At 51.8% G+C, this 20,377-nt stretch overlaps 1 protein-coding gene across 1 annotated transcript in view; it reads left to right on the top strand.

The window, feature by feature from the left end:
* The window catches only part of LOC148592961 (uncharacterized), a 375,952-nt gene that overhangs the window by 218,182 nt on the left and 137,393 nt on the right, over positions 1–20,377 (top strand). The window lies entirely within an intron of this gene.

The following is a 20,377-nucleotide window of genomic DNA, read 5'->3' as shown; positions in this document are numbered from 1 at the left end:
CTGAGGGGATCCTCAGCACAGCTCTGAAGATCTGCACGTAGGACACCACAATGAAAACAAAACACCCAAAGCCCAAAGAGAAAGTAACCCCAATGAGCCCAACTTCCCTGAGGTAGGAATTGGAGCAGGAGAGCTTGAGGATCTGGGGGATCTCACAGAAGAACTGCTCCACCACATTGCCTTGGCAGAGTCGTATGGAAAATGTGTTCCCAGTGTGCAGGAGAGCATTGAGGAAACCACTGGCCCAGGCAGCTGCTGCCATTTTGACACAAGCTCTGCTGTCCATGAGAGTCCCGTAGTGCAGGGGTCTGCAGATGGCAATGTAGCGGTCATAGGCCATGACTGTGAGGAGAGAATACTCTGCTGAAATGAAAAAGGTAAAAGTTAAGACCTGTGCAGCACATCCCAAGTAGGAAATGGCCCTCATCTTCCACAGAGAATTGTGCATGGCTTTGGGAACAGTGGTGGAGATGCAGCCAAGGTCGAGGAGGGAGAGGTTGAGGAGGAAGAAGCACATGGGGGTGTGGAGGCGGTGGTCGCAGGCTACGGCTGTGATGATGAGGCCGTTGGCCAGGAGGGCAGCCAGGTAGATGGCCAGGAAGAGCGAGAAGTGCAAGAGCTGCAGCTCCCGTGTGTCTGCAAATGGCAGGAGGAGGAACTCATTGAAGAAGCTGCTGTTGGACATTAACTCCCTGCAGTTATGTGGGCCTGTCTAAGGAACAGAAAACAATGAAAAGTTAGGAGGGACTTTATAAGAAATAAAATTTCAAAGTCATTTCTTTTATGACACTGCCCACCACTGCCTCTCTTTAGTAAGAGTGTCTTCGTGCAGTTGCTTTGCTTGAGTTCCATTTTGCACTGGTTGAGTGTGCTATGAGGAGCAGAGACCTCAACTCGAGAGCTGTCTGTGCTGAACAGTAGTGGGAAGTGGGGAACGGAGGCTACACTTTTGGATGTTTTACCTTTTCTGGCAGAACGGAGGCCACACTTTTGGATGTTTTACCTTTTCTGGCAGGTGAGATCCATTCAAAATGTAGATGAAATTTTCAGCATCTTTACTCCCAAGTAAGCAAAGAGGTTTGAGGAACAGTAGTTTTTAGTTTCTTTGAGATGTCCTTGTCACTCCTCGGGAGTGTTCCCCAAAGGACAAATCCTTCACATTTCAACTCTGAGTCCTTAGAGGAATGCATCCACAGTCACTTATGTGCAGAGTCGGGACATCTCGTTTGTCTGTTAAGTTTTTTCCCAGATGTCCTGTGCACCGGTCTCCTTGAGCTAGAGTGTCATCGTGCTCATATGGTGCACTAAAAGGAAACAGGCCCTGCTGAGAGCAGAGCTGTGCAGTTTCTAACTGCCCACCTCCACCTTTCTCACCCTGTCTCCATGCCCCTAAGCGAGGGCTCCACACTCCTGGCCAAAGACACACAGGGCCCATTTCATCTGCTCCTGGACAGCCTCCCACCACCACCTCCATACCCTCAGCATCTTGGCAGCTTCCTCACGGGTCACCCAGGTATCACAGAATGGCCATGAGACAGTAGAGCCTTTCTGGAGGGAAGGGGGCAGCCTGGCGGGACACCACAGCGCAAGAGCCAAAGGACTGGCAATGCTGAAGAGGGGCTCTCCTTAAGGGAGAGTCAGCTCAATTCCCAGACCCAGGGTCTGCTTTTCCTGCAGCTCTACAGGACAGGCTTGGAAAGAACCTCATTCCCATTCAGACCCCTCTGTTCCACACCTTGCAGCATCCATGTTTGAAGTGCAGCTGAAAACACTCAACCATGGGAAGCTGAGAGCAAGAACAGGAGCAGCATGGACAGGAGAAGAATTAAGGAGCAACCCCTTCAATGTGCTGGATGGCGGAAGGGAGAGGGACAGGGAGGCATTGTGGAAAACCTTCACCTTACCAGCTGGGTACGTCACCTCACAGAGAGCACACCTTAGTCCCTTGGTGGGGAGGCTGGAAATGGTCCCATGGCAGGAGAAGTTTCCCAGGTCTGGCTGCAGAGGAGGCGGCTCCTGCCCTGTACTTCCTGCCCCTTCCTTGCCCATCTCTGCCGCCTGCAGCTGTCCTTGCTGGCAGCCCTTCCTCTGTCCCTGGGTCTTGTCCCTGCCATTGCTCACAGATCCCCTATGACCCTATCTGTGCTCAGCTCTGCCCTGCACAAACCTCTGGGCAATGTCCAACATAAGCTCTGCAGTTGCAGGTCCTAAGAAGTAGGTCACATAAAGTCCTATGAGGCCACAAAGATGATATTGATGCTGCCTCTAGGCTAAGATGGGGATGAAGCAGCTTGCTGAGGTTTCTCACAGAAATATTAATTCTCTCTTAATCTTTCAGAGTAAAGGTTTAGGACTCTCAGTTCTTTATCAAAGTAGAAAACTTGTTCAACCTTCTCCCAGCCATAATAAGGAGGCTGAAAGAGCAGAGACCTGAAGGAAAGCTCCTTCCCTTTCAAGTAGCCCTTCTCTTGCTCTTCTCCAGTAAAGGACCCCTCGTGCATGTGGCAGGGAATCCCTGCTCTGAAGTGTCTCCTCCTCCTGCTAAACCCTGCATACTCCAGGAGAGAGACCTTTAAAATCCCAATCCTTAATTACATGCACTGAGTTCAGAAGAGCCCTCCAGGAACCTCAGCAGATTTGCTCCGCTCACCGTGTCAAGGGCTGGAAAGGTTTCTCCCACAACAGCTCTGCTCTGTCCTCCCGCTCCACACTGCCGTTCCCCTCTCGCTGCCTTCTCTCCTCTGCTGTCCGCAGCAGCAGGCAGTGCCCGCAGCCCTGCTGCTCTTGGCACAGGAGCTGCTCCTGCACTCGGCTGTCTCTGGGCAGTGCTGCCAGGCTGCCACGAGCTGCCTCCGTCCCAGGAGCCTGGCCCCGCTCAGGAGCAGAGGCCCAGCTGAACTCACCAATTTCTCTGTCCCTTGTGCCCCCTCCTCCTGGGAAATGTGCATGAAGTAACCTAAAAGAATCACACTTGTTGTCCTTTCCTAAGGAATGGGTAAAAAAGGATTCCAAAATTGCCATCTGTTTCATCAGAGGATGACCATCTATGAAAGCTGGAAGTGTCCCGCTCTGGAAGACCCTAGTTATAAAGCCCCTAATAGACAGAACAGCCAGAAAGGGGCAAGTAGGAGGCACTACGTGAGCACCATAATATAGTGCAGTATAATGTGGAGACTCTGGTGGATCATTACAGTGCAAAAATTTTGTATAATTCAGTGCAGACATTTAGTTGAGTGACATAGAAATAGGCTTCAGGGCCAAGATAGATGTCTGGCTTGTCCAGCATAACCAGATGTCTCCTCTAGGAGGCACAGGCTGGGATCTATGCTAAACCATGTCCAATCCCTCCTGCAGCTGAGCGTGCTTCATCAGTGGGAGAGGCACCTCACACCAAGGGGTCTGCTCTGGTCTCTGCTCTCCTAAAAGCTTCTCGCTTTGTTCGCACACAACCTCTTTGCACCCTGGAAAACATGATGGGGCTAATGATGACCCCAGGGTTGGTGGATCACAGTTGGGTCAAGCCCAAGGACATCTTCAGGGGCACCTTCTCCTGCCTGGACATGGGCTCACCTCTGTCCCAGGCCCCAAGGTGCTACGAATCAGCTCCGTCAACAAAACCCTCTCCTGTCGTTCCCTCACAGGCCAGCTCTGTTTCTCCCTGGTCTTGGGCACTGCAGCCTTGCCTCTCTTAGTGGGAACCTCCTCTCACCATTGCATTGACCCCTGCTCTCCATGCCAGCATGGCTCTGCTCTCAAGTGGGGCCATTGCACACAGCGTCTTTGGCTCTTGGTAACAGGTTTCACCAGGACCAATCTGTCTTCTGTGCCACATCCTGACATTTTGCAGCCCAAAGATATGCAAATGCCTCTAGCCTGGCATGGAGACAGAAGCACAAGCTGTCACAGGCCCTCAACACCATTGCAATAACTGAGATGCATTATCACCACTCACGCAACTGGAGGCCTGCGCTGCTGGGGTAAGAGCTCTTCAGGGGAGGCTGTGAGGGAAGAGGAGGAGGGGGCAGGTCCTTTGTGTGGAGGGCAGCTCGGATGTACAAAGTGCTTCCATGGCATGGACAAGGTTTGGGTATGTGCTTGTGGGTGAGCATCAGGTGAAGGGTGACATCATGCTGGGAGCTACAGACCATGCAGTCAGTCTGATGGCGTGGATGGCATCTTTAAGCAACATGACAAAGTCTGTGGATCATAGGCCCTGGTTCTTACTGGCAGAACAGGTTGGAAGGCTCTTGAATCCCCCTAACATTCACTGGAAAGGCAAAGACCAGGATGTAAGCAGGCCGTGAGGTTTCTGGAGTGTGGACACCAGATGCAACAGAGAAGTCTCAGTGAAGGTGGAATATATGCAACAGTTTGGGTAGCAACAGGATATAAAATACTACTACTGTTAATAAAAAATGAAGTGAAAAAATATTAAAAATATAATACAAATATTAAAAAAATAGTGAAGAAACAATGTTCAGCATTGGTATGGGATGCTGAGGGAGTCATTTTTTAGAGAGCAGTGACAATTTCCCAAGGCTGAAAAATATCCGTGAAATTATTTTCCTCATCCTCCTTGAGCGCCTTGTTCCTCGTGCCGTAGATGAGGGGGGTTCCCTGTTGGAGGCACCACCATGTACAGAACAGCCAGCACCAGATCCAGAGCAGGAGAGGGGACATAGGGGACCTCAGGTAGACAAAGATGCCAGTGCTAAGAGAAAAACAGACAATGGGCAGGTGTGGGAGGCACATGGAAAAGGCTTCGTGCTGGCCCTGCTCTCAGCACAACAGCAAAGATCTGCTTGTAGGATAAGACTGTGAAAATGAAACAATCAAACATTAAACTGGCACTAATAATAAGATGCCTAACATGGCTGAGGTAGGAGTGTGAGCAGGAGAGCTTGAGGGTCTGAAGGATTTCACACAAGAACTGTCCACAGAGTTCTCTCTACAGAAAGAAAACAGGAAAGCGTTAGCAGTGGGGACAGGAACAGGTACAGTAGGGCACCTGTAGGAAAACCATGTCCCACTGCAGTGCTTGCTGGGCAAGTGCCGCAGGTTGTGCTGGGCTTCCTACCTCTACGCTAATAAATGAATTCCAACACTGACTGTAGGGAAAATCCATCCCGCCTGCACATAGCGTGCGGCAAAAATAGGAGACACATCACACTGAGCTCTGTGCTCTGGTCTCTGAACTCTCACACCCTTCTAGCTCTCCTGCCCTGAATTTCTGCTCACTCCGCCAGATGATATGAACAGGGACTGGGCTAATGAGGGCCTGAGGGTGGATGGACCGCTGGCTACCCAGGCCTAAGGACTTCTGCAGTAGCACCTTTGTTTTCCCAGAGATTGCTTCAAGAAATCTGCCATCCTGCACTGTCCCACGGGCTAGGCAGCTGTGATAGTCACAAGTGCTCCATGTGCCCACCTACAACCCCTTCACACACACACCCGTGGTCCCTACGGCACCGGCATGGCCCTTGGGTGCCTAGGATCCCTTCGTTATCTCCTTAACCCTGCTTCGTGGACTCAGGGGGCCAGCAAAGGGGCTGCTGGTGCTGTACATGGGCCAGAGTGGGCAAAGGCACTTCTGGAGCTTCCTCACAACCTGCTGGACTCTCCATGGGCTTTGGAGACTTCAGTCAGATCCCTTGGGGTGGCCTTTTCTCTGGCACAGTGATGCACAGAACATGCCTCCAGCAGCAACATCCGTGCACATCCGGGCATGCACTGATGCAAGAAGGGGAAACGTCCTAAGGATTCATGGTTTAATTCTGCATTTCAGATACCCTAATTCATATTGCTTTCATGTACCCTCATACCGGTTTATTACAAGATGAAATTGGAGAGGACAAATAGCATGGGTCTTTCCCGCTCTCTTCCCTTTTTTTTTTCTCTCCTTTTTCAGTTTATTTTTTTCAGTAGGAGTTGGAGGAGGACCTGGAGCTGAGCCCACAGCAGAGCACCAAGACTGCAGGTTGTCACATTTCATTTGGATGGAGGCTCTTCCCATCTGCTGGCCTGATGGTCATCAACCAGGTGGCCAAGACGGTGAGGAGAGCCTTAAACTGGGAGTGACTCAGGGGAGAAGACTCCAGCAAGAGTGAGGAAGTGATGGCCTGGGATGGCAGGGAAAGGTGCAAGTGATGTGGACAAAGGAACCCCTGGAGAGAGCAGTGGGATGCAGGGAGCTCTGCTCAGGAACGAAGAGGGAGCCTGTCAGGATTGGAGGGATGAGGATGAGTGGGCAGAGCAACAGAGGTCGCCTTGTGTAGATCTCTACTACGGATCTCTAGAAAGGCGTTGTGATGGTATCCCCGTGGTTTTCACCAAGACATTTCTCCATGGCGTCTTTCTCCATGGTCTCCACCAAGGAATCGTGAAGGGATCTCCATAGTCCCCACAAAGACATCATGATGGTGTCTGCCATGGTGTCCAGCAGGACATGATGATAGGGTCCCCATGGAAACCACCAGGGCTTTGTGATGGCAGTGGTAGCCTGCCCATAAGGCCATTGTGAGCGGGTGGTCCCCATGGTGACCATGTCCTTGTTGGGGGCTAAGGCCCCAGGTTCCCCACTCTGAGGAGAGCAGCTCCAAGCAGCTCTGAAGGGTGGAGGATCTCAGGAAAGGCAGCCATTAAGTAAGCATCTGTCAAGAAGAAGAATGCTCCATACAAACAGTTGGTAAAATTAGGAAACATCTCTGGAGCCCAGCTTGACTAAACAGGGAACTGGCATGTGGTCTTCAAGTCAGTAAGGCAGCATGTGGAAAGGGGAAGAAGGGAGAGGCTGCAAAGGAGGAAGTTACAAATATTGTCCGGTAAAGTAAGGATGGTTTGGGGAAAGCCAAATCTCCCTCCTCCTGCTTCAGTAAGAGTAAAAGAATGAAGAAGGAAAATGTGGGCTCATGGCTGAATGGGACTGGGATTCTAGCAAGTGCAGCCCTGCTTGGCTTCAGTCAACCTTAACCAACAATCTGAAGCCTGAGAAATGTCTGAAAGGGGCAACTGGAGAGGTCACTTCTCTCTCCCTGCCCTGGCAAGTGTGGGCCCTGGGCAGACCTGTGGGATTGCCTGGGGTTGGGGCTTGGTTTGGGGGTTTGGCGTTTGGCAAGACAGGATCAAAGTCCTGTGGGATGAAAGAGCACAAAGTCTGAGCACAGACTGAGATGAGGGTGAGCCTCAGCTCCATGACAACTGCTGTGTGCTGCTCTTTGTGTAGAAGTGGGATGGAGGACAGTCTGTGACAGAAGAAAGTCTTCCTCCTGGAGGCACCAAATCAGGCTCGCTGTTCTTCACTTCCTCAGCAGGGTTTCATGCACTGTGCTGCTTAAGATAGAGGTGATAGGCCAGAAAAGAGCAAAGGTGCCCTTAACACAGATCCCCCTGAGAACTTTATCTAGGAGTCTGCTTCCTGCCTTACTTCATTGCCATGGTCAGTGTTGTGCACCAACATGGTGCTGCCAAATTAGAAGAATGAAAATGTATTTCATAATGTTAAAAATGGGGCGAAGTTTTGGAAGGGATAATTTTTGTTATTCTATGAGAATGTTCTGACTTATGACTAAGATCTGCTTTAGGGGTTGGATTCAATTTGACCACATAGAGAGGCTGCTGCTGTTGGAGATTCCCTGGGGTGGTTGTGTTCCCCTGTGGTGCCGAAATCAAGTGCCTGTTAAGACCACTTATTCCCTTCCATCGACTAGAAAGGGAATTCCAGACAACCGCATTTGACAGAGGCAACTACATGGATGGGGTCTGACACTTATCACTTTGAAAGTGTACATCTGCACTTTTCATGGTTTGAGTATTCCTTCTCCCCTTGCTCTTTATCATTCAGACACCGCTCAACTCTTCCCTTGCTGCTTTGAGCTTCAGGGACTCTTTCAGGAGACTCTTGTTGTCTCTTAACCAGCTCCTTCACCGCGTGTCTATCCAGCCTTTACTAACTGTTTGTGAAAAGAGGTTCAAGGAAGGTTATTCCTTGTAGGCTGTGGAGCTCCTTGGAGGCAACTCGGGATTCAACCTACAGTTGAGGTTTGGATTTTGTTTCCTATTGACATAGGATCCAGGTTATTTTGTTTTATCATACTTAATACTTTTACATGTTTGCAGGTAGTTCAGGTGGGAATTGGTGCACATGAGCTGTAACATTCAGCTACAGAGTGAGAAAAACAGTTTGATTTTAGCCAGAGTGATCCAAGGACCCAGTGGCTGATGAGAGAAGTGGCAGGGCTGGGGAGCTGAGCAAGAAGGTTCTGCATACAGGTCTCCCCTCAAAAACACTGCTTTTCACACATGTCCAGACTTCATTGGAAGACACTTTAGGAAGTGGAGAACGTGCGCATGGCTGATTCAGAACATGGAACAATAAAGAAAGCTCAAAAAAATATATCTATCTTTCTTTTCCAGGTGCTCATTGTAATCAGTCTAATGTTAAGACACTCCTTTCCAATTAGCTATAGCAGATTTGAAAATTGAAGAAAATTATGGCAAGAATCGTGGCTCCTGAGGGGTTTTGCATTTTACTGATGCTTTGGGAATAGTTGGAGCTGAGTCCATGAACCTCTGATGTTGAGAAGAGACTGAAGAAACTTCTCCAGAAGTTCAAGTCAGAAGCACATCCCCAAGTTTCTTGGAGGGTTAATGGGTCCCACTGTGGTTCATTACCAAGCAAAGCCTCCCCAGGGGCTGATTAGAGCAGAGAGTTGGAAGTCGTGATTGCAGATAGGAAAAGGCAACGTGCAGGTTCCTCTGATGCCAGGTCAACCCTTCATGTGTGTTAACAAGCAGAATGACCAAATAGAGGTGCCGATTCCCTGAGTACGGACATCCTTTCCATCATGCTTTGCCCAAGGCTTTTGGTTGGAGTAGTGTGTGGGTGGGAGTGTTCAAGGCCTAGGGCAGGGCACTGATCCAGGACACCTTGTGTGCCTGGGGGAAAGCAGGCACAGAGGCCCTGTTGCCAGAAGGAAGAAGTGTCTTCTCCTAGGCCTCAATGGCAGACACACCAGCCATGGCCAAGAGGACGTAGACCTAGTTCTTGAGGAGATTTTTGGCACTGCTCTCAGCTGTCTCTCCCTTGGGCTCTCCTACACTTTCCCATGCCTGTGTCTGTTTCCCTGCAGCCTGTAGACACCCAAGCTGCTTCCCCACCTTGTTCTCACCCCAGCATCTCTTTATCTTTTCCCATGTCTGTCTGTCCTTGGTGACTGTTCTTTGAAGGCATGGCTTGATCTCAGGTCCAAACCAGGCGACCTGTTGCACCACAGTACTGCTCTTAAGTGACATTTCTCTTTTATTCAAGTCAAGTCGGTACCTCAAGCTGCAGTTGGTGGTTCTTTCCCCTTCTCAAACTCTTTTCCACTACCAGAACAACTTCCATCATCCCCGAAACCACCCTGCAGCCAGTCACAGGCTCCTGCTCTGTTCCAATTAGCTGTGGCACTTGAGCAGGCTAAAGCAGCTCATGGCCCTTATCTTCTCTATGCAGGCCATGTGCTTACCAGGCCTGAAAAGCAACCTCACAACAATAGAAGGGCCTGACTCTGGGGAGGCCATGTCAGGTGCTGACCCACAGGCTAAAAGAAAAAAAAAAAGATTTTTTCAGCAGAACCCTTAACTTCTTTGCACTGAATAAACCCGAATCCTCTCCTCACAGGCTGGGAAAGTGATGCTGCAGCCCCCAACCTTTTTGGAGGCCTGAGACTGAACTCACTTCATGTGATGAGCAGAGAGCCCCAGTTGGATGCAGTATCTAGAGGTACTCTAATGAGTACAGAGTAGAGGGACTCCTGTTCATGCAGTCCAGGACACTGTGGCCTCCAAAGCATGTTGCTGGCTCACTGCCCACAAAGGTCCTCCAAAGAGCTGCTGCCCAGCTAGACATTCCCCAGCCCATATCACTGGGAGGGTTCATTTGTCCTAAGACAGGACCTGGTTTTTGTCCTTCTTTCCCAAGGTGTCTTCTAGTTTTAATGCGCTTCGGGATGGACCATCCTTGTGCTGGGTGGCTGTGGTCCTTAAATACCTTCTAGTTTTCCTAAGCTCCATTGCCCTTCAGATTGTCAGATTCCCTCACCCGGAGGGAGCCTACACAAGCTCTCACCCAAACCTTGATCCATCCCATGCAAGAGCTCCTTCCATCTGAGCTGTCCCATCTCATCAAGGACATCCACCCCATCCTGCTCTTCCCCCCTAACTTTCCTGCCTGCGGAGCTTGTCCTCTGCCATCACAGTCCTCTAGTCATGTGAGTGGTCTCAAAGCATCTCCATTATTCCAACTGCCTTTCAATGCAGTGACAGTTCGTGCCTCTCCATCTGCTCCCCCCTGTGACCCAGCCTGCATGCACTTGTGTGGGATATTGGGGTTGGAAAGCCTCAGCTGTGGCACAGAGAAGAGATCTGCAATGGTGCAACCTGTTACCAAGAGTCAAGGACACTCTGTGTGCAATTGCCCAACTTGGCAGCAGGGACACGCTTGTGTAGAGAGCACTTGTCAGGGTTATGCTGAAAGGAGGTTCCCACAAAGAGAGCAAAATCTGTAATGCCCAAGGCCAGGGAGAAACAGGAGAGGGATTTGCCTCCTAGGGGTAATTAATGGCACCTTGGGCCTGTGACAGAGGTGAACCCCTCTCCGGAAGGACAAGGTGCCACTGAAGAAGTACCTGGATCTGAGCAGCCTGTGATTTGCCACTCTGAGGTCATCATTAGCCCATTTCCCTCATCTAAGTGTGGGAAGAGTTTCCACCGAGGGAAAGCTATAAGGGTGCGGCAACTAGAGTAGAGACCTTGATGTGATGTGACTCTCCCGTTTATGAAGCATGCTTGGCTGGAGATAAGGAGGACTTGGCCTTAGGCAATGGTTGCATCCTGTTGATTGGACACTGGTAAGAAACATGAGTCACTGTAGGCCTCTTGCCAGCCACCACTCCAAAGGGACATGCCAGGATTGTGCCAGGCCTTTTCTTCCAGCATTGCCTTGAACAAGCAGCTTGTGAGGAGCAGGAATTTCTCAGGCCCCATGGATACCCCTTCAGTCAGCTGTAGGGAGCAGCTTGGGGACGTGATCGGGTTCAGCACCGAGAAACTGTGAGTGCAGCAGCAGGGCTGGCCATCACTGGTGCTGGTGGGGCAGGGGTGGGAGAGCTCCTGGCAGGTTCCCTTCTCCCAAGCGGAACACGGGGGCTTCCATGTGTGCCCATCCCTGCACCCACACACGGTTCCCTGGCTCCACTGTGCAGACTGCGCCCAGGGCAGGGTGCTCAGCCCTGGGGAAATGTCCCTCTGACATGGTCCCCATGACAGCCCGCACTGCCCTGTCCCCCCACAAACCCTGCTGGCCCCAGCCTTGTACCACGTTGGGGTTGGTGCAGAGCCGTCCTCGGCCTCTGAGCTGGGAGGGAGGCTGGGCAGGGCCGGCTGGTCCTCTGGCTACAGGCACCAAGGCCGGCAGGAAGGAGCTGCCCAGGCAGCCAAACACTGACACTGAAGGTGACCTCAGTGACTCTCCAGCCTCCCTTCCCTGGGCCTCCTGGGTCCCCACTGCCTCTTGTGGGACTGCAGAGCTCTCCCTAGCCTGGACATTCATTGCTTTTGCCCTTTCCATTTGGGTGGCTCCCCTTGAGTTCCTGAAGCTCCATTCACTCCCAGGAACACAGTGCCCTTGAGGATGCCCTGTGCTCTCCTGGAAGCACCATATCCATCTCCAGCCCTGTCATATGACAGATACGGCTTGACCATTCACCACCTGCAGGAGCTCTGAGCACCCACAGCTGGAAACTGAATCCAACCCACATTACCTAACACACCATTGCCAGGGGGCCCTGGAGAGTCCCAGAAGAGCAACAGACTCTGTGAAGCTTAAAGTCCTTGAGCACATTATGGACTCCAGCTTTGGAAGGAGAGGCCAACCTATAAGCATCGTCCTGAGGAAATCCATTTTTATTTGAGTGAAGCCACGACTGACACAGAGACACAAGGACAGACATATTTACAGCAGATATGGCAATTAGACTGAGTGGGTTCACCCCTCTGGCAAAGTAGCATGAATTAAAAACCTTATGTTAAAAAAAAATATATATATAAACACAGAGAGAATTCCCAAATCACAGAACACTCTGAAACGCATTAGAAACCCCTTGTTAGGAAGGATGGGGAGCTTATTTCTAGCACCGACTGTACTAATTGCTTCAATGCATTCTTGAGACTCTTGTACCTCATGCTATAGATGAGGGGGTTGATCATTGGAGGCACCACTGAGTACAGAACAGAGCACCAGATCCAGAGCTGGGGAGGAGACGGAGGGGGGCTTCAGGTAGGCAAAAGCTGTGGTGCTGATCAAGAGGGAAACCAGGTGCGGGAGACACATGGAAAAGGTTTTCTGCCAGCCCTGCTCAGAGGGGATCCTCACCACAGCAGTGAAGATCTGCACGTAGGGCACAACAATGAAAATGAAACACCCAAAGCCCAAAGAGACAGTAACCCCAATGAGCCCAATTTCCCTGAGGTAGGAGACTGAGCAGCAGGGTTTGAGCATCTGAGGGATCTCACAGAAGAACTGCTCTACCTCATTGCCTTGGCAGAGGGGTAGGGAAAATGTGTTCCCGGTGTGCAGGAGGGAATTGAGAAAGCCACTGGCCCAGGCAGCTGCTGCCATTCTGACACAAGCTCTGCTGCCCATGAGGGTCCTGTAGTGCAGGGGTCTGCAGATGACAACGTAGTGGTCATAGGCCATGACTGTGAGGAGAGAAAACTCTGCTGAAAACAAAAATGCTACCAGGAAAACCTGGGCGGCACATCTTGCGTAGGAAATAGCTCTGCTGTTCCACACACAATTGGCCATGGATTTGGGGAGAGAAATCCTTTCCGTTTCTCAAGGAAACACCCATATTTCCTCTCTCTCCCTTATTTCACCTCCCTTTTCTGCGACTCTGCTCTGCCCTGGTTGAATGTGCCATGTGCAGCAGGGACCCCTGCCCATGGCTCCAAAGCAGTTTTTTCTGCTGTGCTGCAGGTGTAAATGAATGTGTCAAACGACTCTTTCAGGAAATGCCTGCCCTGCCTTTCCTTTTGAAAAGTGCCCTCTGAAATGTGCTCACAGTTAGACCCGTGAGCAGACCTGAGCCTTGTAGCACCCTCCCAGCAGGAGAAGGAGCCTGTCCTGGTAGAGGATGATCTTCCCACACAGAACTTCCCCTCTCAATCCTGTGGGGAGCTTCGTGTCCTGCTGGGCAGGGCGGGGGTTGTCTCTGGGGTCAGGAGCTCTATAAGTTGCATTTAAATAAAGGTTTTTGGTTTCACATCACTGAAGTCTGTGAATCCTTCATACGCTGCCAATTTTCCATTGTCCATCTTTTCCTTGCTGCCTCCCATGCAATTGCTGTGGCCTTCCAAGAAAAACCTGCTGCTCTGTGCCCTCCACAAGGTATTTGTGCACAGCATGAAGATCCCTCCTGGCCTTCTCTGGTCTAGGCTGAACAAAACCCCCTCTTTCAGCCTCTCCTTACCTGCCCCATGCTCCAGCCCCTGACCAACTTGTTGTCCCTGTGCTGAACTCCCTCCCGTTTGTTCATTTCCTTGCAGAACTGGAGAGCCCAAGTGGGATCCGGTATAGAGGCATGGTGTCCACTGTGCCAAAAAGAGCAGTAGAACACGCATGTGGCCCCGCTGGCTGTGCTCTCCCAAATAAAAATCCGTGAGGATGGCCAAACTATGGCACAGGGACCCAAAAGGCCTCCCTTGCTGACCACTAAGGCACTGAGATGAGTTGTGGGTGCCCTTGGCCACCACCAGGACATACCCCTGGGAGTCTTTATGGCAACGGCCAGGGCTTTGTGATGGGGGTGGCATCATGTCCCCAAGGCCATTGTGATGGGGTGATGCCCATGGCAACCAAGGCTGTGTTGGGCTAGAGCATCACCCTCAGGGTCGCACTCTAAGGAGAGCAGCTCCAGCAGAAGGAGCAGCTCGTGTTGGTCCCCAGAGCAGCAAGTCCCCAGGTGCAGCGAGTGCCCTGGAGATGGAGAAGGAGAGGCAGGCGAACGCCTGCTCCCAGCCCAGCAATGGGTGTCCTGCCAGGCGCAAGTGCACAAGGAATGTGAGTGCTGGGGCTGGAGGGGGAGGCTGACAGCAGGGATGGGAGCTGCATGGAGAGCACAAGCATGGTGGGCCAAGCCAGCCAGGTGTGACCTCCTCTGGCCAGGGCCTGCTTCTTGCTGGCTGTGGGGATTTTCTCGAACACAAAGCATGACTGGGATGCTCCAAGGCCCATATGGATCCTGGGAGCCCTGTGCGGAGAGTCAGAGATCCTCTTTGGACCACGTGTAGCTGGGCTGTGCTCAACCATGAGCTTCCCTTCGACATGGGGCTGGGGCTTCCTGTGCCTCAGGGGCTGCTTGTAGCAACACAACCCTCTCCATCATGTGCCTCCTTCTCCCTGCAGGTGGGCAAGCAGGAACCGCACGCAGCGAGGCGACGCAGGCGGACCCTGACTTCGTCCCCACAAAAGGACAGGCGGCCTTTGCTGTCTGACCCCCAGGGCTTTGAAGATGCTGATCAGGCCATCACAAAGGTACAGAGCTGAGCAGTGAGGCCGGCAAAGGCCCTGCCTGACCGCTGCCCTTCTCAAGACGACTCCTGTGAGGCTCAGGGAGACCCTGCCCAGCAGAGCTGGGCTAAGAGCAGAGGTGCCACATCTGCCTCCCAAACCACCGCACACATGGAGGCCTGGAGGCTCCTGCATGGAAAACACCAGGGTCTACAGGGAAAAAGAAGCTGCCTGCTCCAGAGCCTCTGCCAGGTGCAGGACCAAGGCCATCGATACGGAAGATGTGGCCAGGAGACTGGTGGACATGGTGATGGAGGGATTAGAGACAGTGGCAATAACTTGCAGGGAAGCTGCTGCCAGGGAAGCTTCGGGGGCTGCTGGGGGTGCTGTGATGTCTCTGGAGTGCAGGAAGAGACTGGAAGAGTCCATGTCTCTTGATTTGCCTGCCCTTCAAAAAGCCAAGCGAGATGCTGGTGTTCCCCACCAGGCAGTTCCAGAGCACGGCCACTGCTTGCCTGAGGCCGGACCTGGGCCTTGTGCGCTGGGAAAAACAAGGATGGCGCCAGAAGTGTGGTGCTTATCCCAGTGTGTCCTTGATGCAGAGGCAGGTGTAGGCTGAGGACCCTCTGTTTAGGTGTGCAGGTAGTGGCGTGCTGCAGTGCTCTGCTCCAGAGCCCAGCCTGCCACCCCAGGGTCCTGCTGGGAGAGCAGAGGGAGGACTGTTGGTTTCCCTGTTCTCTCCTTGGAGCATCCTGGTGCCACCCAGGGGTTCTCACAGTTTCATGGTTTCTGTCAGCTGATGTTCAGGCTTGCAGTTTCTGATCGTCTTGATGATTACCTGAGTCTTTGGGATTTGAGTCACTCTGATGGAGTCAGTTATCTTCTCACTCCTTTAAAGGCTTTCTGTTGAAGCTGGACCCTCATTACATCTTCCCATCGCAGAGCCTAATCCATTGTGATCCCTCATACAAACTGGTAGTTAAACAAAACAGTCAGAACCATTTCTGCACTTTGTGGATATGCAGACACTTGCAGACAGGGAGATGTCTCCTCACAAGAATCAGGCCTCTCAGGGTGATGGATGGCTCTGGATGGCTCTGAGCCCTGCCCTTCCCTTACTTTTGACCGTGGGTGTCTCAGGACAGGCCCACACACTGCAGCGCTGCTGTCCAGGCTCCTACATGGAGCCTGTAAGGCACTGCCGTGCCTCAGGAGCTGAATTTTGACTTGTTCACAAGTCGGTGAGATGACCATCTCCCAAATCCCCTACTGCTGAAGCTTCCAACAACCAACATCCTCTTTCCATAGTGTTTGCACAGTCCTGGAGCAAATCTTGAAGAAGGGAGACTGCATCCCTCTTGAAGCTTCCAGATATGTGGCATTCCAGACACTGAAAAGCAAAGCACGCCTTTCCTCCTTTCTTTCGGTTGCCTGTTGAGCCTCTAGCATCCTGTCTTTGGCACAGGAAGGCCCATTCTGGACCCGGGTGTCTCTGCACATTCCCTCTCCTGTCTCCTCTGTGTTTGCTCAGTCTGCTCTATGGCCTAGGGTCATGGGAAGTATTGGTTTAGGGAGCTCCCCTGAAGCCATGAGAAGCTGCAGAGCTGAAGGCCTGATGGAGGAAGTCTGGAACATGGATGTGTCTCCTGCCCTCTCCTGCTCCCAGCTGAAGGGTTGAGAAAGGTCCAGTGCTTTTGGTGTTGGTGGGTTGGGTTTCCTTTGACAGCCCCAAGTCCTTCTTTGAGTTGCTCTGAGCAGCCAGGAAAATCCTTCTTCTCTAAGGTCTTGCATCAGGGCCTTTTCCCTACTTTTGTAGAGAAGCGCGGGCAGGTCTGGGATCTCCAAAATCAGCATGGCCCACATCACAACCCAGGACCCCCAGGAGCTGTATGGCTCTCCCATTCCCACATGTCCTGCTTAAACTGACAATTTCTAACACCATCTTTACAGGCCACGAGTTGGCCATTGTAGAACCGCAGTATTGTGACTCCCTCTGTTACTCTCTGTTCACTCCAGGACCCAGCTGCTGGTTTGCACTTCAGGGTTTAAAGGTTGCTCTGTCTTTCAGGAAGGCTGTCCCTTGTAGCAAGGGAACCTCATTGTTGACGTGTGAGACTTAACCTACACTCAAAGAGCACAAGTATTATTTATGAAATTATTTCATGCTTTATTTCTGTTTCTTTGCAGTTAAGAAAAATCCTGTGCTTATTTGCAGCTGGTTCTCTACGGAACTCTCTAAGGAAAGCAGTTGGGAGTTGCAGCACATGAGCTCTAACTTTCAGTTGCTGATTTCAGCAGAACAGAGAAGCTTCTAACAAGAGTGATGGAAGTCCCAGGTGGCTGATGTGAGAAATGGCAGGTTGGGGAGGGAAGGAAGAGTGTCCATACAGTGCTTGAGCTCTGGGACAGTGGTTCTCCTAGATGTCCAGACTTCACTGGGAGTCATTCTGGATTGATTCCAATTCCAGAATATTGCTGTTGATTACTCTGAAAGCTGGATGTTAATAGTAACAATAAAAACCTGTAAAATCAGAAATCCTTGTATATTATTAATGTCTCCACCTTTCAGCTACAGTCCCCAAACCTCTCCAATGAGTCATACAAGCCTAGACAAAAATTGCAGGGAGGGACATGGTTTGTGAGAGCTTTTTGCATTTTAATGAGTCCCATGGTATATTTCATGCTGAATCCATGAACCTCAGTTACTGAGAGGAGAATTCAAAGTCAAGATCAACCCCCAACATTTTGTTGAGTTTTAATGGGTCCCATTGATAGTTGTTAGCAGTAAAGTGTCTCCAGGGGCTGATTAGAGTGGAAAATTGTCATCACTGATAGCAGATAGGCAGAGGAAACGTGCAGGTGGCTCTGATGCCACATTAACCCTTGAGGTGTTTTATCAGGCAAAATGTCCAAGCTCGGCCACTGAGCTTCTGGGAAAGGAGATCCTTTCTCCTACATGTTTTCCAGGTCCTCTTGGGGACAGTGTGTGGGTGGGGGTGTGCAGTGCTCAGTGCAGGACAATGATATGACACCTTTCGGGGTGTCAGCAAGAGGGACACTGAGGCCCAGTGTCTCCTGACAGGCCTTGGTGGCAGAGACAACAGCCATAGCCAAGAAGGTGCTGACCTCCTCTGGTGTCTTTGGGCCTTGGCAGTGCCTTTGTCTGTCTCCACCAGAGCCTGTCCTGTGCTGTCTCATGCCTGCAGCCGTGTCCATGCAGCCTGTAGACACCCACCCTGCTTCCCCACTTTGCTCTCACACGGGATCTCCTTCCCTTCACTGTTGTCTCTGCATCCCCACCGGCTGTTCCTTTCCAAAGCCATGGGATGATTCTTGACTCCTCCTGGGTGTCCTGTTGCACCACAGCACCAGCCTTTAGGTGTCATTTCTTCAGGCTTATGTCCAGTCTGAAAATCTCTAAACTGGGGATTTTTTGGGTTGTTTTGGCTATTCATACTGCCTCCCACTACCAAGTAAAGCTCCTGGCAGTACCACAGTGTGGGGAAGAATATAACCTTGTCTGTCAGGACAGATAGAACCTTGAGGAACTGAGGACAGGGCTGAGGGGAAGGGCCTTGGTGCTACGAGGGATGCCATATGAGGCAGTGGTGCATGGTCATGCGAATAATGCCAGATGCCTGTGGGGCTGCATTAGTAGTAGCATGGCTAACCAGAGGAGGGGAGCTGTTATCTGTCTCCAAGGGGGACTTTTCCTGGAGGCAGTGGTGGCACTCAACTTTGGGGGAGCATGTATGAAACCCAGGTGTCCTAGGTGGTTGCCAACTAATTAGAAAGATCCGATTTTCCTGTTGGTTCCCTCTTAAATATGCTACGAATGTGGCGATTTTTCTGGACACCTCAGGCATCTGACACGGCCAAGTAGACCTGTTTTCCTTGCATGAAATCAAGTGTCTGCACAGAATCATGCAAGCTCTTTGCAATGGACATGGATCTCCTCATTGCTCTGTCAGAACAAGTGGACATTTGCACCTGTCTTGGACCAGCTCTGTCCAACGTGGACTGCCTCCCCCTTGGAAAAAGTCCAAAGGGGCGAGTGTGCTGCACAGCTGATTCACTTCTCCCAGTGACTGCAGTGGGAGCTCAGAAAACCAGCTCCCATACAGGCAGCCGTTTTGTGCACCCCAGCAGCTGGACAAAGGGAATCCTCCTCTGAGTTTGTGGAGTGCACAAGAGCAAACTGAATCCTCCTGCGCTCCTGGAGCTTCTCAATGGGCATTAGCTGAACTGCTGAACTCCTCTGAATCACCTCCTGAAGCACGAGGGTGTTAACTCCCTTCTTGCCCCTGTGCAAGTGTTCTCATAGAATCATAGAATGCTTAGGGTTGGAAGGGATCTCTAGAGATCATCTAGTCCAACCCCCCTGCACACGCAGGGACACCTAGAGCACGTGGCACAGGACTGCATCCAAGCGGGTTTTGAAGATCTCCAGACAAGGAGACTCCACAACCTCTCTGGGCAGCCTGTTCCAGTGCTCTGTCACCCTCACTGTTAAGAAATTTTTCCTTAAGTTCTTATGGAATTTTTGGTGTTTCAGTTTCCGGCCATTTCCTCTAGTCCTATCAGTGGCCACCACTGAAAAGAGACCATCCCCGTCCTCTGCACTCCCTCCCTTGAGGTATTTATATACACTGATTAGATCCCCTCTCAGCCTTCTCCTCTCCAGGCTGAACAGGCCCAGCTCCCTCAGCCTCTCCTCATAGGGCAGATGTTCCAGGCCCCTGATCATCCTTGTAGCCCTGCGCTGGACTCTCTCCAGCAGCTCCACATCCCTCTTGTACTGTGGAGCCCAGAACTGGACACAATACTCCAGATGCGGCCTCACCAGGGCTGAGTAGAGGGGCAGGATCACCTCCCTCAACCTGCTGGAGATGCTCTTCTTAATGCAGCCCAGGATTCCATTGGCCTTCTTGGCCACGAGGGCACACTGCTGCCTCATGGTCAACTTGTCGTCCACCATGACACCCAGGTCTTTCTCCACAGAGCTGCTCTCCACAAGCTCGGTCCCCAGCCTGTACTGGTGTCTGGGGTTATTCCTCCCCAGGTGCAGGACCTTGCACTTGGCCTTGTTGAATTGCATGAGGTGTTTCACCGCCCAGTTGTCCAGTCTGTCCAGGTCCCTCTGGATGGCAGCGTTCTGAGTTCTTATGGGATGGAAGCAGAGGCTTCAACAGCAGGACATGTCCACTCTCCTAGACAACCATCCTCTGATGAGGCCAGCTACATGCTGGATTTGTTCCATGGACTCTCTTTACATCAGTGGACCTTTGCCAGGGATGACCTTGCTGCCTTGCAGAAACCGTCAGCCCTGGAGCCCCAGAAATGCCTGGAGGCTGCACAGGGGACAGAAAATGTCCCATCTGCAGCTGGGTCCCTGCTCCTGAGCTGGGCCTGGCTCCTGGGACTGCGGGAGCCCATGGCAACCTGGCAGGCGCTGCAGAGAGACAGCTCTGCCCAGGAGCAGCTCCTCATAAAGGAGCACCAAGACCCAGGGCACTGCCCGCAGGCACCAGGCTGGGATGAGTCGCTCCTAAGTGAAAGACAGTTGGGAATGGGAGGACGGCTGAGCTCACTGCAGGCAGAAACCTCCCCAGCCCTTGACACGGTAAGTCTCTGGCTGCAGGGCTACACTGCTGCGGTTCCTGGAGGGATCTTCTGAACCTGGCGCCTTCAGCAGCTGATTGGATTTGTCAGGGTGGCTCTCCCAGCTTCTCCTGTTTGGAGCTGGTCGTGCTTTAGAGCAGGGACTCCCAGGCACACACTCAGAGGGATCACGGCTGCCCTCGTCCACCCCTCTGCCTGCAGACACAG

Source organism: Tinamus guttatus, unplaced genomic scaffold, assembly GCF_059628265.1.
Source record: "Tinamus guttatus ecotype Peru unplaced genomic scaffold, ASM5962826v1 Tinamus_guttatus_pri_ptg000474l, whole genome shotgun sequence".
Classification (NCBI taxonomy): Eukaryota; Metazoa; Chordata; class Aves; order Tinamiformes; family Tinamidae; genus Tinamus; species Tinamus guttatus.
This window is presented reverse-complemented; position numbering and strand designations above follow the sequence as displayed.